Source organism: Haematobia irritans, chromosome 3 (assembly GCF_050003625.1).
Source record: "Haematobia irritans isolate KBUSLIRL chromosome 3, ASM5000362v1, whole genome shotgun sequence".
NCBI lineage: Eukaryota > Metazoa > Arthropoda > Insecta > Diptera > Muscidae > Haematobia > Haematobia irritans.
The window spans coordinates 156,542,852-156,569,696 of record NC_134399.1 but is presented as its reverse complement, the minus strand read 5'-3'; the positions used below and the strand labels follow the sequence as shown (position 1 = coordinate 156,569,696).

Below are 26,845 nucleotides of genomic sequence, written 5' to 3'. Positions count from 1 at the left end.
GTCAAAATTTTATTTCTATAGAAAATTTTGTAAAAAATTTATTTCTATAGAAAATGTTGTCAAAATTGTAGTTTATAGAACAAATTGTCAAAATTTTATTTCTATAGAAAATGTTGTCAACATTTTATTCCTATAGACAATTTCGTAAAAATGTTATTTCTATAGAAAACTTTCTCAAAATTTTATTTCTAAAGAAAATTTTGTCAAAATTGTAGTTCTATAGAAAACATTGTCAAATTTTTATTTCTATAGAAAATTTTGTCAAAATTTTATTTCTATACAAAATTTTGTCAAAATTTTATTCCTATAGACAATTTCGTAAAAATGTTATTTCTATAGAAAACTTTCTCAAAATTTTATTTCTATAGAAAATTTTGTCAAAATTGTAGTTCTATAGAAAACATTGTCAAAATTTTATTTCTATAGAAAATTTTGTCAAAATTTTATTTCTATAGAAAATTTTGTCAAAATTTTATTTCTATAGAAAATTTTGTCAAAATTTTATTTCTATAGAAAATTTTGTCAAAATTGTATTTCTATAGAAAATTTTGTCAAAATTTTATTTCTATAGAAAATTTTGTCAAAATTTTATTTCTATAGAAAATTTTGTCAAAATTTTATTTCTATAGAAAATTTTGTCAAAATTTTATTTCTATAGAAAATTTTGTCAAAATTTTATTTCTATAGAAAATTTTGTCAAAATTTTATTTCTATAGAAAATTTTGTCAAAATTTTATTTCTATAGAAAATTTTGTCAAACTTTTATTTATATAGAAAATTTTGTCAAAAATTTAGTTCTATAGAAAACATTGTCAACATTTTATTTCTATAGAAAATTTTGTCAACATTTTATTTCTATAGAAAATTTTGTCAAAATTTTATGTCTATAGAAAATATTGTCAAAATTTTATTTCTATAGAAAATTTTCTCAACATTTTATTTCTATAGAAAATGTTGTCAAAATTGTATGTCTATAGAAAATATTGTCAAAATTTTATTTCTATATAAAATATTGTCAAACTTTTATATCTATTTAAAATTTTCTCAAAATTTTATTTCTATAGAAAATTTTGTCAAAATTTTATTTCTATAAAATATTTTCTCAAAATTTTATTTCTATAGAATATTTTCTCAAAATTTTATTTCTATAGAAAATTTTGTCAAAATTTTATTTATATATAAAATTTTGTCAAAATTTTATTTCTATAGAAAATTTTGTCAAAATTTTATTTCTATGGAAAAGTTTGTTAAAATTGTATTTCTGTAGAAAATTTTGTCAAAATTTTATTTCTATAAAAAAAGTTTGTCAAAATGTTATTTCTATACAAAATTTTGTCAAAATTTTATTTCTATAGAACCCTTTTTTAAAATTTTATTTCAAAGAAGAATCTTTTAAATTACTGTGACCATCACAAATAGAGGATTGAATAATCTCGAAATATAAAAGGCAACCCTCGTATAAGAAAAAAATTCTTGTTTGTTGATTTACGATTCCGACGGCTTGATCTCCAAGCGCCGTTGGTAAAACTTAATTGTCAGCCGTCGGCGACAAAAATGGATCGGCTTTAATCTCTGCTCTCCACACTCAAAAAAAAAAAGTTTACTGGGATCCACAGATTTTGACCTTCCTTTAAGGACCTTAAAATAAAGACATTTATAGGGACCTCTCTGGCTTTAAATCTAGGATCGATAAAATTAAAATTGGATACAGATCTCATTCATCGAATTTTTATTCTCTGTTTGCGATATATTAATAAAGGTATTCATGTACAAACAAATTCCAGTTTCAAAATCCAAGTTATGCCAAGTACTTCAAAGTAAAAACTGTTTTCTTAATGTTAACAAAAAAAAAAACGTTCAACCAAAGATTCAAATCCTTAAAATAAGTCTTAGCCTATATTTGAAGCATTTTTATCTTAAATTTAAAAATTCAATATGTCAGTTGAGTTAAAGACGATTTCTTTAAATTAAAAATGTTTTTCTTTTTAAGGAACATTTGCCTTACTTCAAAGATCTACAACTTCAACAGAGGGACGCAAAATTTCAAGATTTGTGATTATAAACTTTCTTTTAATTAAAATGTCATTATTTGAAAGAATTTTGTCCTTAGCATTGCGTATATTTCGAGTCCTAAAATTTAAGTAGCATAATCTTCCAAATTAGGTCAATATTTTTTTCAGTGCAAGGACAAATATCAGTCGAATCTCTTCGCTAAGGACTTATTGGAATGACAAGCTTATTATGCACATAAATCTAGGGGGGAGGTAACTATTTTCCATTGATCTCAGGTGTTTTTTTTTTTAACATTTACAATATCAGAAAATTGAGGCTGTCATCATTTATAAAATTGAAAAAATAAAAATTCAAATTGCTCTTGGACATTGATCGATTTAAATATTGTGGTCTTATGAAAATCATTCAAAGGAATAATTAGAAATGTAGGTACAAAGATTTATGTTACATTTATAATTTATTTTGTGGTCATTTGAGTGTATCTTAGTGTACGGTCCTTTATGATTTATGTCTCTATATTCACATAAAAATCATCGTTGAAGAATTTTTCGAAAATTAGAAGAAAACGAAAAAACACTAACAACATAATGATTATTAAAATATTTGCACCCCATGTCCAAATGCGGCACATTAAAATGATTAATTCTGAAACATCGAAATTCTTGTAAACACAAAATTCTCACTCTTAAGATCCCATATTGAAATAGAAACGAATCGAAAAATCCAACATACAAATATCTGTTGGTGTTCGCATTTGCTAGGTGCATGTTCTGAAAATAACAAAAAAATCGCATAGATTGGTGATATTTGATGCCCCTCTATATATCTACTGAATTTTCCAATAGGCGACAATGGCTGCTATGAATGATTATGGTGCACTCCTGATGTTATTCTCGCCGCTTGTAAAATGTGAATGACTTTGAAACAGCCCATCATCATCGTCATCCTCTCTGTATTAGAACTCAACGAATATTTCGTCGCCGCAGCAGATCTCTAAGACAACAACAAATTGTATTAGAAACTTTATGTAGTATTTGTTAGAAGTGTAGCAAAATTTACCGAAATAAACGAGGATGACATGGAATTTTGGTAAAATTCTTAATATCGACCGATCTCCAGATTTGATTTAACTTAAACTTCTAGACATTGCAATTTTTATACGATTTTAGATTTACAAAACATGTGATGAATTTGGCTTATATCGGTCCATGTTTTGGTAAAGGCACCATATGGACCAATCTCCCAACATGACTTCTTGGGCTTCTTCCAGACATCGCAGTTTTTATCCGATTTTGGTAAAGGCACCATATGGACCAATCTCCCAACATGACTTCTTGGGCTTCTTCCAGACATCGCAGTTTTTATCCGATTTTGCCTGAAATTAGAAATTTAAAGAAATTTTATGTCCGTAAAGACCTGTGTGTAATTTGGTTTATATTAGCTCATGTTCTGGCAATGCCAAATACCAAATTTTCTATAGAAATAAAATTTGGACAAAATTTTCTACAGAAATAAAATGTTGACAAAATTTTGTATAAAACAAAATTTTGACAAAATTTTCTTTAGAACTAAAATTTTCCAATTTTACCAAATTTTCTATAGAAATAAAATTTTGACAGAATTTTCTATAGAAACAAAATTTTGACAAAGTTTTCTATAGAACTAAAATTTTGACAAAATTTTCTAAAGAAATAAAATTTTTACAAAATTATCTATAGAAATAAAATTTTGACAAAATTTTCTAAAGAACTAAAATTTTGACAAAATTTTCTTTAGAAATAAAATTTTAACAAAATTTTCTAAAGAAATAAAATTTTTACAACATTTTTTATAGAAATAAAATTTTTATCAAATTTTCTATAGAAATAAAATTTGGACAAAATTTTCTATAGAAATAAAATGTTGACAAAATTTTGTATAGAACTAAAATTTTGACAACATTTTCTTTAGAACTAAAATTTTGAAAAAAATTTTCTATAGAAATAAAATTTTTACCAAATTTTCTATAGAAATAAAATTTTGACAAAATTTTCTATAGAAATAAAATTTTGACAAAGTTTTCTATAGAACTAAAATTTTGACAAAATTTTCTAAAGAAATAAAATTTTTACAAAATTTTCTATAGAAATAAAATTTTGACAAAGTTTTCTATAGAACTAAAATTTTGACAAAATTTTCTAAAGAAATAAAATTTTTACAAAATTTTCTATAGAAATAACATTTTTACCAAATTTTCTTTAGAACTAAAATTTTGACAAAATTTTCTAAAGAAATAAAATTTTGACAAAATTTTCTAAATAAATACAATTTTTACAAAATTTTCTATAGAAATAAAATCTTGACAAAATTTTCTATAGAAATAGAATTTTGACAAAATTTTCTATAGAATTAAAAATTTTGACAAAATTTTCTATAGAAATAAAATTTTTACCAAATTTTCTATAGAAATAAAATTTTGAAAAAATTTTCTATAGAAATAGAATTTTGACAAAATTTTCTATAGAATTAAAAATTTTGACAAAATTTTCTACAGAAATAAAATTTTGACAAAATTTTCTATAGAATTAAAAATTTTTGCAAAATATTCTATCGAAATAAAATTTTTACAAAATTTTCTTTAGAACTAAAATTCTGACAACATTTTCTATAGAAATAAAATTTTGACAAAATTTTCTATAGAAATAAAATTTAGACAAAATTTTCTATAGAAATAAAATTTTGACAAAATTTTCTATAGAAATAAAATTTTGATAAAATTTTCTATAGAAATAAAATTTTGACAAAATTTTCTTTAGAACTAAAATTTTGACAAAATTTTCTATAGAAATAGAATTTTTTCGTGTTTTTTGTTTATTGTTGGTTTGTACTTCAATCATGTTTGTTGTTCTATCATAAACCTTTTTTCCGAGGGTTCAAGTGTGGTTCACTTTGGGTTTAGTGAACTGCCTGAATTTATTCTGATAATTGGTTGATAGTTTTGCTGCAAGTAGGGGATGCCGATGAAGAATGTGGTAATTTCGAAACGTGCGTCCATCCAACCATCTTGCAATCTATAGGGCTTTGCCCAAATAAATTGGACAAACATTCTTTTCCTCTGTTGGTTAAGCTACTCTTGTAGTTTAGTCAACACAATGGTTTTAAAGCTGAGATCAAAACAACAAATATGAAATAGAATTTTGACAAAATTTTCTATAGAACTAAAATTTTGACAAAATTTTCTAAAGAAATTAAATTTTGAAAAAAAAAATCTATAGAGATATAATTTTGACAAACATTTTTATAGAAATAAAAATTTGAGAAAATTTTCTATAGTAATAGAATTTTGACAAAATTTAAAAAAATGTTAAAATAAACACAAAAATAGGATTGACAACTTCAAAGAAAGATTTTAAATTTGATAGATTTGTGGTAAAAATTATTTTTGGCACAGATGGCAACCGTGTCCTGGACACACCAAAAAAATATTGCCTCCAAGCAAAAACAGCGTCGCCAAAAAAGATGTCCGTGAAAATAAAGTTAACTTTAAAATTTATGATAACATTGTCTTAACGTTAACAGAGCGTTAACAGTGCTCTGCTAAGTGCTTAACAGAGAAAAAATAAAGTTAACTTTAAAAAGAACAAATAGTTAAAATAAAAAAACGATCATTGTGCCAAAACTATAGAGGGGGCAGTATACACCCATATACCAAATTGTAGGGCACGATGAGTAGAATCTAAATCCGAAATAATTTCATAAAGTTCATTGCCAGAATTCGAGATATTTTCACTTTAAGTTGCGATTGAGTTAAAGTTAAAAACAAATGTGACCACTGTGCCAAAACTATAGAGGGGGCAGTATACACCCATATACCAAATTGTAGGGCACGATGAGTAGAATCTAAATCCGAAATAATTTCATAAAGTTCATTGCCAGAATTCGAGATATTTTCACTTTAAGTTGCGATTGAGTTAAAGTTAAAAACAAATGTGACCACTGTGCCAAAACTATAGAGGGGGCAGTATACACCCATATACCAAATTGTAGGGCACGATGAGTAGAATCTAAATCCGAAATAATTTCATAAAGTTCATTGCCAGAATTCGAGATATTTTCACTTTAAGTTGCGATTGAGTTAAAGTTAAAAACAAATGTGACCACTGTGCCAAAACTATAGAGGGGGCAGTATACACCCATATACCAAATTGTAGGGCACGATGAGTAGAATCTAAATCCGAAATAATTTCATAAAGTTCATTGCCAGAATTCGAGATATTTTCACTTTAAGTTGCGATTGAGTTAAAGTTAAAAACAAATGTGACCACTGTGCCAAAACTATAGAGGGGGCAGTATACACCCATATACCAAATTGTAGGGCACGATGAGTAGAATCTAAATCCGAAATAATTTCATAAAGTTCATTGCCAGAATTCGAGATATTTTCACTTTAAGTTGCGATTGAGTTAAAGTTAAAAACAAATGTGACCACTGTGCCAAAACTATAGAGGGGGCAGTATACACCCATATACCAAATTGTAGGGCACGATGAGTAGAATCTAAATCCGAAATAATTTCATAAAGTTCATTGCCAGAATTCGAGATATTTTCACTTTAAGTTGCGATTGAGTTAAAGTTAAAAACAAATGTGACCACTGTGCCAAAACTATAGAGGGGGCAGTATACACCCATATACCAAATTGTAGGGCACGATGAGTAGAATCTAAATCCGAAATAATTTCATAAAGTTCATTGCCAGAATTCGAGATATTTTCACTTTAAGTTGCGATTGAGTTAAAGTTAAAAACAAATGTGACCACTGTGCCAAAACTATAGAGGGGGCAGTATACACCCATATACCAAATTGTAGGGCACGATGAGTAGAATCTAAATCCGAAATAATTTCATAAAGTTCATTGCCAGAATTCGAGATATTTTCACTTTAAGTTGCGATTGAGTTAAAGTTAAAAACAAATGTGACCACTGTGCCAAAACTATAGAGGGGGCAGTATACACCCATATACCAAATTGTAGGGCACGATGAGTAGAATCTAAATCCGAAATAATTTCATAAAGTTCATTGCCAGAATTCGAGATATTTTCACTTTAAGTTGCGATTGAGTTAAAGTTAAAAACAAATGTGACCACTGTGCCAAAACTATAGAGGGGGCAGTATACACCCATATACCAAATTGTAGGGCACGATGAGTAGAATCTAAATCCGAAATAATTTCATAAAGTTCATTGCCAGAATTCGAGATATTTTCACTTTAAGTTGCGATTGAGTTAAAGTTAAAAACAAATGTGACCACTGTGCCAAAACTATAGAGGGGGCAGTATACACCCATTTGTTTTTAACTTTAACTCAATTGACACTAAAATTGAAAATATCTCGAATTCTGGCAATGAACTTTATGAAATTATTTCGGATTTAGATTCTACTCATCGTGCCCTACAATTTGGTATATGGGTGTATACTGCCCCCTCTATAGTTTTGGCACAGTGGTCACATTTGTTTTTAACTTTAACTCAATCGCAACTTAAAGTGAAAATATCTCGAATTCTGGCAATGAACTTTATGAAATTATTTCGGATTTAGATTCTACTCATCGTGCCCTACAATTTGGTATATGGGTGTATACTGCCCCCTCTATAGTTTTGGCACAGTGGTCACATTTGTTTTTAACTTTAACTCAATCGCAACTTAAAGTGAAAATATCTCGAATTCTGGCAATGAACTTTATGAAATTATTTCGGATTTAGATTCTACTCATCGTGCCCTACAATTTGGTATATGGGTGTATACTGCCCCCTCTATAGTTTTGGCACAGTGGTCACATTTGTTTTTAACTTTAACTCAATCGCAACTTAAAGTGAAAATATCTCGAATTCTGGCAATGAACTTTATGAAATTATTTCGGATTTAGATTCTACTCATCGTGCCCTACAATTTGGTATATGGGTGTATACTGCCCCCTCTATAGTTTTGGCACAGTGGTCACATTTGTTTTTAACTTTAACTCAATCGCAACTTAAAGTGAAAATATCTCGAATTCTGGCAATGAACTTTATGAAATTATTTCGGATTTAGATTCTACTCATCGTGCCCTACAATTTGGTATATGGGTGTATACTGCCCCCTCTATAGTTTTGGCACAATGATCGTTTTTTTATTTTAACTATTTGTTCTTTTTAAAGTTAACTTTATTTTTCTCTGTTAAGCACTTAGCAGAGCTCTGTTAACGCTCTGTTAACGTTAAGACAATGTTATCATAAATTATAAAGTTAACTTTATTTTCACGGACATCCAAAAAAGTAATGAAAATGTTCTTTTTGGATCCGGAAGTGGTGCAAAATTGGCGCAGAGGCGATGAACTTAACATGGGCTTGTCATAGGACGGAAATCCTCCATTTTAACAGCCAGTTGCACTGAATTTGCATGACTTCTTTAGATGTGATCCGAATTCAATGGTTTGGATGTAAATTAAAAAATTCTGTCATATTTTGTCAAATACATAATTTTTATAATTTTTAATGGATTCTAACGCTTGTCGGAAACTTTTGACCTCAAATATTTCCACAAATTCAATTTTTTTTCAGATTGGATTTAGCATTTTTTCGACAAAATTTTAATTAACTTATTTGTAACATTTTATGAATTCTTACTCTGTGTTTGAAACAAAAAAAGTTAAAATTACCCATTAGTATGAAAAACCAAAGTTATTTATAAAAAATTAAATTAAAAGAACTTCCTGGGTAGTTAAAATAAATAACATCATTGGAAGTGCATCTTCTAGAAGTGCTTTTAAAGTTGTGGCTTTGGAAGAACTTCCACATTTGTTTGCTGGGCTGTCAAACGAAATCTTAGTGAACAGGATTTCTGATTATACAAAACTAATTATAGGATTCTTCGATAATTATAGGATTCTGCCTACAAAATTTCATACCCCTCTATATATTGGTACTCCATACATTTCACCACAAAGAGAAAATTGAAAGTGCCATTATAAAGGAAATGCGAATAAAATGCGGTGTAGAAATACTAACAAGGCATTGCTGATGTACCGTCACCAACGGCCAAACAAATATCACACAATCTACAAATCCCGAAACACAAAACCACAAAACGAACAAATACCGACAGGCAATATCTTCTAAAAATCATAATTCAACGACATTCCTTGATGATGTGCCGCCTGCTTAATCTATCTCGCCCAAACCAAAAAAATGTCTCGACCGATTTCTCTAATGGGAACGAAACACGAAGATTTCATCTGTACAAAATAATGGTGAGTACGTGACATGAACTTGTGGTTATCTATGTGCTTCTGGAGTGAGTTATGCGTGATGTTAATATATAGCATTTTCACTTCACCTTTTACATATCAAATGAATCATTTTTCAAATCAAATGAATCCTTTTTCAAATCAAACCTTTTTAAATCAAATGAAACCTTTTTCAAATCAAATGAAACCTCTTCCAAATCAACTGAAACCTTTTTCAAACCAAATGAAACTTTTTTCAAATTGGAAAATATAAAAAAAAAAATCTATGAAAATCTAAAGAATTTCAAATTCTCTTTGAAAATTCAAAGAAATTCAAATTTTCTACGCAAATTGGAGAAACTCGAATATTCTATGTTATCATAATTCGAAGAAATTCAAATTTTGTATGCAAATTCAATAAAATTCCAAATTCGAAAATATTCAAATTTTCTATGCAAATTCGAAGAAATTTTCTATGAAAATTCGAAGAGGTTAAAATTTTCTATGAATATTCGAAGAAATTAAAATTTTAAGAAATTCAAAATTTCTATGGAAATTCGAAGAAATTCAAATTTTCTATGTAACTTGGAAAAAAATTCGAAATACGAAAATACTCTAATTAAAAAAAAAAAAAACAACAACTGTGTAAAAATTGTAATAATTTTTTATGAGGATTAAAAGAATTTCAAATTTTCTATGTAAATTTGCAGAAATTACATTCTATGGTAATTCAAATAATTTAAAATTTTCTATGAAACTTCGAAGAAATTCAAATTTTCAATTAACATTCAAAAAAATTAGATTTTTCTATTGAAATTCAAAATTTATTAAAAATTCGAAAAAATATTATTCAGACTAGCGATACTAAATAAAAATAAATAAAGTTTTATGAAGGAAATGTTTCAATGTGGGAAAATAAATTATCGTACGAGAAGTTAGCATATGAGATCCTGAAGGATATGGAAATTCGTTCTAGCCGGGGATAAAACATGTGCAGCTAGACTTGTGTATGTTGGTATTTGACATATTCTTTTCAATAACATAATATCACTACCTTCACCGTTTTGTCCCAAAACCTCGTATAAAATTGTAATAATTGCATGGACCAAGAAATGTATAGATGTCTCGAGTCAATGCACATGGCTCTAGCTTGTCTGCATTACCGCATAATGGCCACCAAAACTTTCGGATCACAATCCGTTGGACGTTCAGCGCATGGAGCACTAAAAAATACCAAAGTGTGAGCCTAATCAGATTCTGGCTAAGTGATATTTATTTCATTCAGAAGTACGAATATTTAGTGAATGTGATAGCTTTGAAAGCGTGATTTTTTATTCTGCACCGAATGTGTCATTTTCTATTGGGAGTGTGGGTGAGCTTTTACCATAAATGTTGTTCGTGAGTAGAAATTTTCAATTGAGAGTATGCGTGTAAAACTTAGTTACATTTCACTCACGTGTCCACCTCTGGCAATGGGGAATGTTCTAATTTTCCTATATTTTTCCCGAAAAATGTTCTACCGTTCCAAATAGAATTGCACACAAAATAGTTTTTAATGTTTTTTTCTTTAATTTTTGCAAATTCACTTAAAAAGATTTATATTTTCAATGCTGAACGAGCCTTGTGGCATCTAAGAACTCAGGAATTCAGAACAAGTCACTCACTTTGCCTCGACGATACATTGGGCAAAGCAAAAAAAAAAAAACGAAGCAAAACAAAAAATCCGTCCAAATCCATGGCGTACCTATTATGTATCTCTTGAGCATTGTGTCGCCAACTTTCTTAGTTTTCTCACTCGAGCTATGCACTTTTTTCCGATCGTATTTATGCGATTTTTTGTGATCCCAATTTGGTTTTGCTTCCTTGCGTTTTTGTTGCAGCAGCAGATTATGTTTTCATATTTTTTGGATAGAAAAATATTTTCAAATGAACATTGTATATGGGGTTCTATTTTTAAATTTTTAGAATTCCTAAATCTTGCTAAAACATTGATGACAAATTTATTGAGGTGTCTTCATTATGCGTGCCATCATATTGCATTAAAGCCATTTGGTGATGGAATGCCAATAGTTGGAATTCATTTATGGCAAAGATGACTATTTTGTGGCAATTATACATCGCATGTATTTTTGCATAAAGTTGTCACAAAATACAAATTTGGTTTAATCAAACTTTTCCAAATTGGGAAAATTTTAGAAAGTGAACTTTTCGATTTTGATTATCTATCCTCATTAGAGCTCGACCGAAGAATCGGCTTCGGCATTTGGCCAATAATCGATAAAGGGTGATACGGTCAAAATTTGGTCAATATAAACTTGACGTATTTCTTTCAATTTTGCATTTAAAAAACCTGAACACCCCTCATTTTGAAGGTGTGTGTGTAGAATGTTGCTCCTATTTTGATTTTCGAATTCACTCTTCAGTTGTCAAAATGCCGTCCAAGCAAGAAGAGCAGCGTATAAAAATTTTGCTCGCGCATCGCGAAAATCCGAGCTACTCGCACGCAAAGCTGGTAAAATCGCTAAAAGTTGCCAAATCAACCGTTACAAATGTAATTAAAGTGTTTGGGGAACGTTTGTCGACAGCCAGGAAGTCTGGATCAGGGGGAAATCGAAAACCGGAAGCCCCTGAGACGACAAAGAGAGTTGCCGGTAGTTTCAAGCGAAACCCTAACCTCTCTCTACGAGATGCCGCAAATAAGCTGGGTGCATCGTCTACAACCGTGCATCGAGCCAAAAAACGAGCCGCACTATCGACTTACAAGAAGGTAGTGACTCCAAATCGCGATGATAAACAAAATACGACGGCCAAAGCGCGACGATGCTGACGAAGTTTGACTGCGTGGTAATGGGCGACGAAACCTACGTCAAAGCCGACTACAAGCAGCTTCCGGGACAGGAGTTTTATACGGCAAAAGGAAGGGGAAAGGTAGCAGTTATTTTCAAGCACGTAAAACTGTCAAAGTTCGCAAAGAAATATCTGGTTTGGCAAGCCATCTGTACCTGTGGCTTGAAAAGCAACATTTTCATAGCTTCCGGGACTGTCAACCAAGAAATGTACGTGAAAGAGTGTTTGAATAAACGTCTGCTGCCTTTCCTGAAGAAACACGGTTGTTCCGTACTGTTTTGGCCGGATTTGACATCATGCCATTACGGTAAAAAGGCCATGGAGTGGTACGCCGCCAACAACGTCCAGGTGGTTCCCAAGGACAAGAACCTTCCCAACACGCCAGAGCTCCGCCCAATTGACAAATAATGGGCTATTGTCAAGCGGAACCTAAAGAAGACCAAAAAACTGCTAAGGACGAGCAGCAGTTCAAGGCAAACTGGCTTTCTGCGGCGAAGAAGGTGGCTGTACAAAATCTGATTGCAGGTGTCAAGCGTGAGGCCCGGCAATTCGGATTTGGAAAAGCGAAAGCCTAACTGAATATTTTTCCTGAATTTTATACTAATTGAACTTGAAAAAGAAATTTAATTTGATTTTTTAAATAAACGATTTCACCGATTTACACGCCTTTTCCCTTGACCAAAATTTGACCGTATCGCCCTTTAATCGGCCACGAATCGGCCTTCGGCGTCAAGAGGCCGATTAACCAAAGCCCAGCTGGACTTGGTCCCCAATCACCTATTTAAATTTTAACAAAATTTTCTATAGAAATAAAATTTTGACAAAATTTTCAGGGAGCCTCCGTGGTGCTATGGTTGGCATGTCCGCCATGCATACAAAAGGTCGTGGATTCCATTCCTGGTTCGACCGAACACCAAAAAGTTTTTCAGCGGTAGATTATCCCTCCTCAGTAATTAATTGTACAATCGATATGGTTAATTATTTGCTCAACCTTGCTGTGACAAAGGCAGTGTTCTCATTATCCTGCTCATTTTATGCACAGATGTGCAAAAATTTTGCAAAAATTTTCTACACGCAAAGAAAAAAAAAACGTTTGAAAAACGTGTACCGAAAACGTTTTTCTTTTGTTAGAGTTTTTTTTGAATTGCTTCGAAAATTTTAAACTTTTATTACCAAAAAAATTCGTTTGTTACAAAATTTTTATTTTTTCAATAAAAAAAGATATTTTTGAAACAACAACACAGTACATTTCGTTTATATCAAACACTGTTCTTTTCTGAATTTAGGTCTTAAATAAGACACATTTTACAGTTCAAAATTTAATATAGTACAATGTAATGTTGAACATTTTTTCGGAATCTTCCGAACATATTTGGAATATATGTAAAAAAAACAATAAATAAAAAATAAAAAAAAAACTTTGGTCGAAGCAGGGATCGAACCCACGACCCTTGGCATGCAAGTCTGACCACTGCTCCACGGTGCCAAACTAAATGTTTGTTTCTGTTAAATAAACTTTGTTTATTCGGTTCGTGGGCGCCGCAAGCTATGCTATATAAATATAACTTATATGGATAATTATCTATTGATGACCATAACAGGTACATAGCTCAGTGGTTAGTGTGTTGGCTTACAAAGTGCATGGTCCGCGGTTCTATTCTCCGTCCAGGCGAAAGGTAAACAAATTTTAAAAATTTATAAAATCGTATAATTTCTTCTACATTGTTGGTATTACAGGAAAAGGCGTTAAGAACTAAAAACCTCGTGGATGTGAGAAAGATATGAGGGGAAAATGCAATTAGCAAGAAAACAATGTTTTTTTTGAGTTAGCCTTTATGAAATTGTTTTAACATCCTGAAAAGAATAAACGTTTATCACAAAAAGTATATACTTTTCTTCCATATACACTTCCTTACAGCGAAAAGCAAATGAGAAACGAATTTCGTTTGGGAGGAAAGAGTTATTTTTTTCTCGTGTATAGAAATAAAGTTTTGCAAAAATTGTCTATAGAAATAAAATTTTGCAAAAATTTTCTATATGGTAAATTATTTGCTCAACCTTGCTGTGACAAAGGCAGTGTTCTCATTATCCTGTTCATATTATGCACAGATGTGAAAAAATTTTGCAAAAATTTTCTATAGAAATAAAATTTTGCAAAAATTGTCTATAGAAATAAAATTTTGCAAAAATTTTCTATAGAAATAAAATTTTGCAAAAATTTTCTATAGAAAAGAATTTAGACAAAATTTTTGATAGAAATAAAAATTTTTAAAAATTTCCTATAGAAATAACATTTTTCCAAAAATTCTATAAAAATAAAATTTTGCAAAATTTTTCTATAGAAATAAAATTTTGCAAAAAATTTATAGAGAAATAAAATTTTGCAAAAATTTTCTTTTGAAATAAAATTTTGCAAAAATTTTCTTTTGAAATAAAATTTTGCAAACATTTTCTATTGAAATAAAATTTTGCAAAAATTTTCTATTGAAATAAAATTTTGCAAAAATGTTCTATAGAAATAAAATTTTTCAAAAATTTTCTATTTCTATAGAAATAAAATTTTCCAAAAATTTCCTATAAAATAACATTTTGCAATTTTAAAATAAATTAAAAAAAATTGTATAGAAATAAAATTTTGCAAAAATTTTCTATAGAAATAAATTTAAAATTTTCTATAGAAATAATATAAAATTTTCTCTAGTAATAAAATTTTGACAAAATTTTCTATAGAAATAAAATTTTCGTTTTGTTTTGTTATTGTTGGTTTTGTTTTTTAATCATTGTTGTTGTTTTTTTTTTATTTCAGCTTAAAACCATGCATTGACTAAACTACAAGTGTAGCTTAACCAACAGAGGAAAATAATGTTTGTCAAATTTATTTGGGCAAAGCCCTATAGACTGCAAAATGGTTGGATGGACGCACGTTTCGGAATTACCACATTCCTCATCAGCATCCTCTACTTGCAGCAAAACTATCAACCAATTATCAGAATAAATTCAGGCAATTCATTAAACCCAACAATGAACCACACTTGACCCTTCCGAAAAAAGGTTTTACATGATAGCCGGCTTATGCCGAAATAAATTCGTACAAACATAACTCTTTTCCTTTGCCACCTTTGTCAAATCATCGATTTGTTCAAATTTTGCAAAAATTTTCTATAGAAATAAAATTTTGACAAAATTTTCCATAGAAAAAATTTTTGGCAAGATTTTTGATAGACATAAAATTGTGCAAAAATTTTCTAGAGAAATAAAAATTTGCAAAAATTTGCTATTGTAATAAAATTTTGCAAAAATTTTCTTTTGAAATAAAATTTTGCAAAAATTTTCTTTTGAAATAAAATTTTGCAAAAATTTTCTATTGAAATAAAATTTTGCAAAAATTTTCCATAGAAAAAATTTTTGGCAAAATTTTTGATAGAAATAACATTTTTCAAAAATTTTCTATAGAAATAACATTTTTCCAAACAATTCTATAAAAATAAAATTTTTCAAAAATTTTCTATAGAAATAAAATTTTTCAAAACTTTTCTATATAAATCAAACTTTGTAAAAATATAGAAAGAAAATTTTTGAAAAAATTTTCTATAGAAATAAAATTTTGCAAAAAATTCCTAGAGAAAAAAAAATTTGAAAAAATTTTCTATGGACATAAAATTTTGCAAAAATTGTCTATTGAAATAAAATTTTGCAAAATTTTTCTTTTGAAATAAAATTTTGCAAAAATTTTCTATTGAAATACAATTTTGCAAAAATTTTCTATAGAAATAAAATTTTGCAAAATTTTCTATAGGAATAATATTTTGACATAATTTTCTATAGAAATAAAATTTTGCAAAAATTTTCTATAGAAATAAAATTTAGCAACAATTTTGCTATAGAAATAAAATTTTTCAAAAATTGTCGATAGAAATAAAATTTTGCAAACATTTTCTATAGGAATAATATTTTGACAAAATTGTCTACAGAAATAAAACTTTGACAAAATTTTCTATAGAAATAACATTTTGCAAAAATTTTCTATAGAAATAAAATTTTTCAAAACTTTCCTATAGAAATAAAATTTTTCAAAAAGTTTCTATAGAAATAAAATAAAATTTTCTGTAGAAATAAAATAAAATTTTCTATAGAAATTAAACTTTGACAAAATTATCTATAGAAATAAAATTTTTACAAAATATAGAAATAAAATTTTGACAAAATTTTTGTAGAAATAACATTTTAACAAAATTTTCTATAGAAATAATATTTTGACAAAAAAATTTCTATAGAAATAATATTTTGACAAAAAATTTTCTATTGAAATAAAATTTGCAAAAATTTTCAATAGAAATAAAATTTTGCAAAAATTTTCTATTGAAATAAAATTTTGCAAAAATTTTCTATTGAAATTAAATTTTGCAAAAATTTTCTTTTAAAATAAAATTTTGCAAAAATATTCTATTGAAATAAAATTTTGCAAAAATTTTCTATAGAAATAAAATTAAATTTTCTATAGAAATAAAATAAAATTTTCTATAGAAATTAAATTTTGACATAATTATCTATAGAAATAAAATTTTTACAAAATATAGAAATAAAATTTTGTTGTTGTTTTTTTATTGCAGCTTAAAACCATACATTGACTAAACTACAATTGTAGCTTAACCAACAGAGGAAAAGAATGTTTGTCAAATTTTTTTTGGACAAAGCCCTATAGACTGCAAGATGGTTGGATGGACGCTCGTTTTGCAAAAATTTTCTATTGAAATTAAATGTTGCAAAAATTTTCTTTTAAAATAAAATTTTGCAAAAATATTCTATTGAAATAAAATTTTGCAAAAATTTTCTATAGAAATAAAATTAAATTTTCTATAGAAATAAAATAAAATTTTCTATAGAAATTAAATTTTGACATAATTATCTATAGAAATAAAATTTTTACAAAATATAGAAATAAAATTTTGTTGTTGTTTTTTTATTGCAGCTTAAAACCATACATTGACTAAACTACAATTGTAGCTTAACCAACAGAGGAAAAGAATGTTTGTCAAATTTATTTGGACAAAGCCCTATAGACTGCAAGATGGTTGGATGGACGCACGTTTCGGAATTACCACATTCCTCATCAGCATCCTCTACTTGCAGCAAAACTATCAACCAATTATCAGAATAAATTCAGGCAGTTTATTAAACCCAACAAAAACCACACAATAAAAAAACAACAACAATGCAATAAAAAAAAACAACAACAATGCTTAAAGAACAAAACCAACAATAACAAAACAAAACAAATGGAAAAAGAAGAAGAGGAGGCACGCTCAAAATAAACCCAGCCATGTGAATTCAAATCGATGATTTGACAGTGGCATAGGAAAAGAGATATGTTTGTTTCGAATTTATTTCGGCATAAGCCGGCAATCAATGTAAAACCTTTTTTCGGACGGTTCAAGTGTGGTTTTTGTTGGGTTTAATAAACTGCCTGAATTTATTCTGATAATTGGTTGATAGTTTTGCTGCAAGTAGAGGATGCTGATGAGGAATGTGGTAATTCCGAAACGTGCGTCCATCCAACCATCTTGCAGTCTATAGGGCTTTGCCCAAATAAATTTGACAAACATTCTTTTCCTCTGTTGGTTAAGCTACAATTGTAGTTTAGTCAATGTATGGTTTTAAGCTGCAATAAAAAAACAACAACAATGCTTAAAGAACAAAACCAACAATAACAAAACAAAACAAATGAAATAAAATTTTGACAAAATTTTTTGTAGAAATAACATTTTAACAAAATTTTCTATAGAAATAATATTTTGACAAAAATTTTTTTATAGAAATAAAATTTGCAAAAATTTTCTATAGAAATAAAATTTTGCAAAAATTTTCTATATACATAAAATTTGCAAAAATTTTCTATAGAAATAAAATTTTGCAAAATATTTTCTATAGTAATAAAATTTTTCTAAAATTTTGTATTGAAATTAAATTTTGCAAAAATTTTCTATTGAAATAACATTTTGCAAACATTTTCTATAGAAAGAACATTTTTGAAAAATAACGTCTATAGAAATAACATTTTGCATAAGTTTTCTATAAAAATAACATTTTGCAAAAATTTTTTGCAAACATTTTCTATTGACATAAAATTTTGACAAAATTTTCAATAGAAACAAATTTTGGCAAAATTATAACATTTTTCACAAAATTTCTATAGAAATAACATTTTTCAAAAAATTTCTATAGAAATAAAATTTTTCAAAAAATTTCTATAGAAATAAAATTTTTCAAAAATTTTCTATGGAAATAATTTTTTCTCAAAAATTTTCTATAGCAATAAAATTTTTCTCAAAAACTTTCTATAGCAATAAAATTGTCTATAGATTCAATATAAAAAAAGATATCTTTCGAATAAAACAACATTTTTTATACTAACCACAAAAATTTGATCAACCACGTCAAAATAAGATTTTTTTAATTTGGTAGATTTTTTGCAAAATTTTCTATTTTTAGTAGATTATCTGTGGCATGAGAAATGAAAGATTTAAATGCTGGAGGATTCTAACGTTAGCCACTTATGATTTTCCAGCCATATATAAAGCAATTACACTAAAATTTATTTTTTTTTCAAAATTGCGATTTCTGAAAAACATCATTCACGAATTGCTCGTATGAAATATTATTTCCTCTCAAATAATATTTAATTTGCTCTGCATCTATTCTTGTCTACTTAAAAGGAATTTAACACTCAAATAATGAAGATAATTTGTTCATGATAAAATAAAAAAAATAAATAAATGAAAATCGCAACAGGAAAACTTAGTGGTGCATGGTGAGGCGTTGATGCAATGGCGCCTTTTCATTTCAAAAGAGCGTTGACAGCATGTCCGGCTGCAGACATTGCGATGTCAAAAAAATATAGGATTAAGAAAAACAGCAAAGAATCTCCCCCACATATGAATTTTAGCTGAGATTGTCTGCAATTTGTAACAAAAAAAAAACAACCCAATGTTGCACATTTGCTGTACTTTTAATGCAGTTGTAGTTGTTTTTGTGGTCTATCATAACGACGCCTATGTTGTGGATTATATCGGAATATCTAGCGTTATTTTTCGCATGAAAACAAAATCTGAACCATCAACAATAAATATCGCCGTAATTACTTATACGCGTATTCGTCCTTCTCCTCATCCGCCTCCGTGGTGGATGTCTGCCTATTCGCTTGATTTTGTCTTCCACTTTACAGTCTGTTACAGCTCAACAACCGGAACAAGCTACTTAACACTGTGCGAAGTACAAAATATTTACATATGAAGTATGAAGTACGTATTATTGATAGTATGCACATAACTTCATACTGCATCTATTTTACACAGAGCGAAATTGAAGTTTACATATCCAAAATAGATAATCTACTTTTCATATTACCCAAAATCGACTATTCGATTTCTGTCGATATTTTTATATCCACTCAAGTAGAATGTTTAGGCAAAGTTTATTTATTTGAAAAGTTGTCTAACATCAAATAATTTGTGTTATCGTACGTATACAAAACTATTTTCGTTATCTTCAATTTCGAGTAATCGACTTTTTCCATTTTTTTTTTTTCAAAATCGACTCATCTCGTTAGGTTAGAAAGGATGAAGCCAATCCGTAGAAAAGGAGTTGGTTTCCACTTAGACCATGTTGGTCCATTGTAATTCCTCTTGGTTGTTTTCTATCCCCTACATCAATCATATTCGCGTTCCAAAATAAGCTTTCTAGGTCTTCCATCCCAAAGCCTTGATGAAGGCAAGTGTATCCGTCAGATTACAGTCTCGTACCACGGTAATATCCTGAAAGAAAAAGGAGCCCAGTATCATATTTCTTCTAAATGGTAAGAGTCTTCCGATGCATCCGGGTCCAAACACCATCTACAAATATCATCAGACATGTGTTTTGGAAGTGTGTTAACAGGTTGGCTGATAAGTCCCCGGTCTGACACATAGATGGCGTCGCTAGTATTAAATGCATATTATTTTTATATAGTACCAACCTTCAAATGATTCGTGTCAAAATTTGACGTCTGTAAGGCAATTAGTTTGTGTGATAGAGCGTCTTTTGTGAAGCAACTTTTGTTATTGTGAAAAAAATTGAAAAAAAGGAATTTCGTGTTTTGATAAAATACTGTTTTCTGAAGGGAAAAAATACGGTGGAAGCAAAAACTTGGCTTAATAATGAGTTTCCGGACTCTGCCCCAGGGAAATCAACAATAATTGATTGGTATGCAAAATTCAAGCGTGGTGAAATGAGCACGGAGGACGGTGAACGCAGTGGACGCCCGAAAGAGGTGGTTACCGACGAAAACATCAAAAAAATCCACAAAATGATTTTGAATGACCGTAAAATGAAGTTGATCGAGATAGCAGAGGCCTTAAAGATATCAAAAGAACGTGTTGGTCATATCATTCATCAATATTTGGATATGCTGAAGCTCTGTGCAAAATGGGTGCCGCGCGAGCTCACATTTGACCAAAAACAACAACGTATTGATGATTCTGAGCGGTGTTTACAGCTGTTAACCCATATGAAGAAGAAAAAAGTGTTGTTCCACCAGCACAACGCACCGTGCCACAAGTCATTGAGAACGATGGCAAAAATTCATGAATTGGGCTTCGAATTGCTTCCCCACCCACCGTATTCTCCAGATCTGGCCCCAGCGACTTTTTCTTTTTCTCAGACCTCAAAAGGATGCTCGCAGGGAAAAAATTTGGCTGCAATGAAGAGGTGATCGCCGAAACTGAGGCCTATTTTGAGGCAAAACCGAAGGAGTTCTACCAAAATGGTATCAAAAAATTGGAAGCTCGTTATAATCGTTGTATCGCTCTTGAAGGGAACTATTTTGAATAATAAAAACGAATTTTGACAAAAAAATGTGTTTTTCTTTGTTAGACCGGGGGCTTATCAGCTAACCTGTTATCTGTATAACCGGCGGTTGTTCTAGCCTAAATTGTAAGTAAATGAGCAATAATATAAACGCTTCTAGCGAACCGATTACTTTCAACTTACATCACTAAAAAGGTTAAGTCGAGACTTTTCAATTGAGGTATGGCTCGGTATTAAAGGGTGATACGGTCAAAATTTGGTCAAGGGAAAACGCGTGTAAATCGGTGAAATCGTTTATTTAAAAAATCAAATTAAATTTCTTTTTCAAGTTCAATTAGTATAAAATTCAGGAAAAATATTCAGTTAGGCTTTCGCTTTTCCAAATCCGAATTGCCGGGCCTCACGCTTGACACCTGCCATCAGATTTTGTACAGCCACCTTGTCCACCTTCTTCGCCGCAGAAAGCCAGTTTGCCTTGAACTGCTGCTCGTCCTTAGCAGTTTTTTTTGGTCTTCTTTAGGTTCCGCTTGACAATAGCCCAGTATTTCTCAATTGGGCGGAGCTCTGGCGTAGTGGGGGGGTTCCTGTCCTTGGGAACCACCTGCACGTTGTTGGCGGCGTACCACTCCATGGCCTTTTTACCGTAATGGCAAGATGCCAAATCCGGACAAAACAGTACGGAACAACCGTGTTTCTTCAGGAAAGACATCCGACGTTTATTCAAACACTCTTTCACGTAAATTTCTTGGTTGACAGTCCCGGAAGCTATGAAAATGCTGCTTTTGCTTTTGATACGCTGCTTCTTACTTGGACGGCATTTTGACAACTGAAGAGTGCATTCCAAAATCAAAATAGGAGCAACATTCTACACACACACACCTTCAAAATGAGGGGTGTTCAGGTTTTTTAAATGCAAAATTGAAAGAAATACGTCAAGTTTATATTGACCAAATTTTGACCGTATCACCCTTTATCGATTTTTGGCCAAATGCCGAAGCCGATTCTTCGGTCGAGCTCTAATGAGGATAGATAATCAAAATCGAAAAGTTCACTTTCTAAAATTTTCCCAATTTGGAAAAGTTTGATTAAACCAAATTTGTATTTTGTGACAACTTTATGCAAAAGTACATGCGATGTATAATTGCCACAAAATAGTCATCTTTGCCATAAATGAATTCCAACTATTGGCATTCCATCACCAAATGGCTTTAATGCAATATGATGGCACGCATAATGAAGACACCTCAATAAATTTGTCATCAAATTTTGACCATATCACCCTTTACTGATTTTTTTTGTTTTCATTTGTTTAATTCTCAGTGTAAATTTGCATTTCCGTCTATAATACGCATGAAGGATTAACATCACCAGACTTTAATATGAAGTTATAAAATCCGCGGACAACATAAGCAAATTGTTCTTTATTTTCTTTGAACAAAATCTTGTATATTTTTACAATAAATTCTTGAAATGCTTTTGCAGAATTTCCTATAAAAAGGAACTTTTACGATTGTAAAAACAATGAAACTCCACACTGCAAGTGTACTAAAGATATAGGCAAGGTACAGATGTTTCCTTTAATTAGCATTGAAGCAGAACTTCTTGGCATTTCGAAACATTTTTCATATGTTGATGCCCGACAAGAGATGCTACTCCTGCAGCGTTTGCTATTTTCTATTTTCTTTGGCAATTTTTTCGAAAACAAAAAAAAGTGCACTTTCATTTTCAGTTTTAGTATCTATTTGAGGTTAATGCTCCCAATTTCTATTCTTGCGGCAATATTTTTTTTTCAAATGTCAAGTGAATTGCTTTCGTCCAAATTTGAATTTCTTTTCACCAAACGCATGCATTTAAATCAGTGAAATTTATGACCCTGAACCCCTTTAAAGGACAAAAAAAAAACGAAAAACCAGCAGACATTGCTATAGTGTTCTGTAAAAGTGGCAAACAATTCATCGAATAGGAGGATGAAGGGAAAAACTTTAGTGGATATTTTCAAGTTTAACAAATTTTGGCTCGTCTCCCTGTATGCGGCTACAATAGTCTGTTAATGACCCCTCCTGAACTGGGAAAAGAAAATTGCCCAAATTTTTGTATATTTTTTGAAAAAATTTTATTTAATTTATATACACTCAAAGAAATTTTTCAGATCTACGAAAACAAAAATAGGTCAAACATTTTAGGGTATAGTCAAAATAAACTAAAATGAAACGGGTTACACACTTAGAAAATTTCATTAGAATTAAATATCACGGTTGCCACAGTTGGTAGAATTCTACAAAAATTTGTATATTTTTTACTAGATAGGTAAAATTCATAATGTTTTTGTAGATTTTGCGAAACATTCCTCACCAACTACGAGGTATTTCAATTCTCTATAGAAACAAAATTTTTGAAAAATTTTCTTTAGAAGAAACATTTTGGAAAAATTTTCTATAGGAATACAATTTTGGAAAAAATTTCTGCAGAAATAAAATTTTGGAAAGATTTTCTATAAAAATAAAATTTTTGAAAAATTTTTCTATAGAAATAAAATGTTGGAAAATTTTTTCTATAGATATTAAAATTTTCTATAGAAATACAAATTTTGAAAAATTTTCTATAAAAATAAAATTTTGTAAACAATTTTTATAGAAATAAAACTTCGGAAAATTCTCTACAGAAAAAAAAATTATAAAAATTTGTATTTATAGAAATAAAATTTTGACAAAATTTGCAATAGAAATAAAAATTTTCAAAAACTTTCTATAGAAATAAAATTTTTCAAAAATTTTCTAAGAAATAAAATTTTCCAAAAATTTTCTAAGAAATAAAATTTTCCAAAAATTTTGTATAGAAATAAAATTTTCCAAAAATTTTGTATAGAAATAAAAATTTGAAAAATGTTCTATAGAAATATAATTTTTGAAAAATTTTCTATAGAAATAAAATTTATGACACAATTTTCTATAGAAATAAATATTTGACAAAATTTTCTATAGAAATAAAATTTTGACAAAATTTTCTATAGAAATTAAATTTTGACACAATTTTCTATAGAAATAAAAGGTGGACAAAATTTTACTATAGAAGTGACATTTTGACAAAATTTTCTATAGAAATAAAATTTTTAAAAAATTTTCTAAGAAATAAAATTTTCTATAGTAATAAAAACTTTAAAAATTTTTCTATAGAAATATAATTTGTGAAAAGTTTTCTATAGAAATAAAATTTCGACAAAATTACGAGGTACTTCAATTCTCTATAGAAACAAAATTTTTGGAAAATTTTCTTTAGAAATAAAATTTTGAAAAAATTTTCTATAGGAATAAAATTTTGGAAAAAATTTCTGCAGAAATAAAATTTTGGAAAGATTTTCTATAAAAATAAAATTTTTGAAAAATTTTTCTATAGAAATAAAATGTTGGAAAATTTTTTCTATAGAGATTAAAAATTTCTATAGAAATACACATTTTGAAAAATTTTCTATAAAAATAAAATTTTGTAAACAATTTTTATAGAAATAAAATTCGGAAAATTGTCTACAAAAAAAAAATTATAAAATTTTTTATAGAAATAAAATTTTGACAAAATTTGCAATAGAAATAAAATTTTTCAAAAACTTTCTATAGAAATAAAATTTTTCAAAAACTTTCTATAGAAATAAAATTTTTCAAAAATTTTCCAGGAACTAAAATTTTCCAAAAATTTTCTATAGAAATAAAAATTTGAAAAATTTTCTATAGAAATATAATTTTTGAAAATTTTTCTATCGAAATAAAATTTATGACACAATTTTCTATAGAACTAAATATATGACAAAATTTTTCTATCGAAATAAAATTTATGACACAATTTTCTATAGAACTAAATATATGACAAAATTTTCTATAGATGTAAAATTTTGACAAAATTTTCTATTGAAATAAAATTTTGACAAAATTTTCTATAGAAATAAAATGTTGACAAAATTTTCTATAGAAATAAAATTTTGACAAAATTTTCTATAAAAATTAAATTTTGACACAATTTTCTATAGAAATAAAAGGTGGACAAAATTTTCTATAGAAATGACATTTTCACAAAATTTTCTATAGAAACGAAATTGTGGCAAACATTTCTATAGAAGTAAAATTTTGAAAAATTTTTCTATAGATGTAAAATTTTGACAAAATTTTCTATGAAATAAAATTTTGACAACACATTCCATAGAAATAAAATTTTGACAACATTTTCTATAGAAATTAAATTTTGACAATATTTTCTGTAGAAATAAAATGTTGACAAAATTTTCTATAGAAATAAAATTTTGACAAAATTTTCTATAGAAATAAAATGTGGACAAAATTTTCTATAGAAATAAAATTGTGACAAAATTTTCTATAGAAATAAAATTTTGACAAAATTTTCGATAGAAATAAAATTTTGACAAAATTTTCTATAGTAATAAAATTTTGAGAAAATTTTCTATAGAAATGAAATTTTGGCAAAATTTTCTATATAAGTAAAATTTTAACAAAATTTTCTATAGAAATGAAATTTTGACAAAATTTCCTATAGAAATAAAAGTTCGAAAAAAAAAATCTATAGAAACAAAATTTTAACAAAATTTTGCTTAGCAAACAAAAAAATGGCAAGCTTTAAATTTTTTAACAATTTTTAATAGAAATAACATTTAGGAAAATTTTTCTATAGAAATAAAACTTTGGAAAATTTTTAATAACGCCAAAAGCGAACATAGTACCGCCCTTAAGGTGAGTACTATGTTCGGTTTTTTCACCAAAACACTAAATTAAAAGTGCAAAAATATATATGAAGACGATTACATTTTTATCAAGTGTTGAAAAATTGTAGATGGAAAAGATCCAATAAATTGGTTGTAAAACGTTTAATATTTCTAAATTATTTGATTAAAAAAAGTAATTGTTAGTATTCAGCTTGAAAACTGAACATAGTACTTACCTTCACTGAAAAAAATATTGTCGTGAGGTCAAAGATTTCATGTCTTTAAAATACGAATACAAATTTTGCTTAGCACAGAAGGCGCATTTCTCTAAAATAAATTTATTTTCCTTGTCCAAAAGTCGATAAACTTTTCAATGAAGTCGTATTGTCCTTATAATTAAGTGATTTGACTTAAAAATGGGTATCTTAACATGAAAGAAAAAGGTCAACTTGACTTTAATAATTCAGAAAAATTCTTTAAATTTAATGAAACTATCTTTAAATTTGTTGTCTTTTGGCATTTTGACTACAAAGCAAAAAATCGTTCAAATATAGGACATGTTTTTCAACACGTTATTTTAAAGAAGTTTTTACTTCAAACATAGCATAATTTCTAGTGGAAGTCGAGTCCTAATTTGGAAAATAAAGTTACCGTTAACTCGTTTTTAAAGGACTTTGATAGCATATGAAGAAAAAAAGCTGAGAAAGCGAAAAATTAAAATTTGCTTCCTAGAAGCAAGTACACAAAACCTAAATTTAAAAGAGAATTGTGTCTTAAAAGTATCCTTACTTTTATTCTCCACTTCTTTGGTTCGGAATCAATACCAACATTTTTAAAGTAAAGACAAAATCTTTGGAACCGAGTATGCTTTTTTTTCAGTGTTTAAAGCTCACATTGTACCTACCGGCTTAATTTATGACTCTACTTAATGGATAATTACTTCCTTAGTACGTTCCATATTTGTCTACAGTTATTTTTGGTTATGCATATTTTGAACTGACTCTGACTGTTACAATTTCGCAAAGCCATGTAATCGATTTTTATCGATTCGATTACTTTTACTCTCAATCGCCACTTGCTCTCTTTGCATGCGTGGTGTATAACTGCTTGCATGGTGAATTATGAGGAGATGTATGTTGAATTTGCTTGCCATTCTACAATACGATTTGTTATTGTGACTCTCTCACACTCATTTTGA

At 28.5% G+C, this 26,845-nt stretch overlaps 1 long non-coding RNA gene across 1 annotated transcript; it reads right to left on the bottom strand.

Annotated features, from left to right (window-relative positions):
* Positions 1–2,451: 2,451 nt before the first annotated feature.
* LOC142230319 (uncharacterized) lies at positions 2,452–11,146 on the bottom strand. Its single transcript, XR_012720652.1, has 3 exons — positions 10,711–11,146; positions 3,073–3,388; positions 2,452–3,006 (listed from the first exon to the last, which is right to left on the bottom strand). It is a non-coding gene; the product is annotated as an uncharacterized LOC142230319 (long non-coding RNA).
* Positions 11,147–26,845: the final 15,699 nt, after the last annotated feature.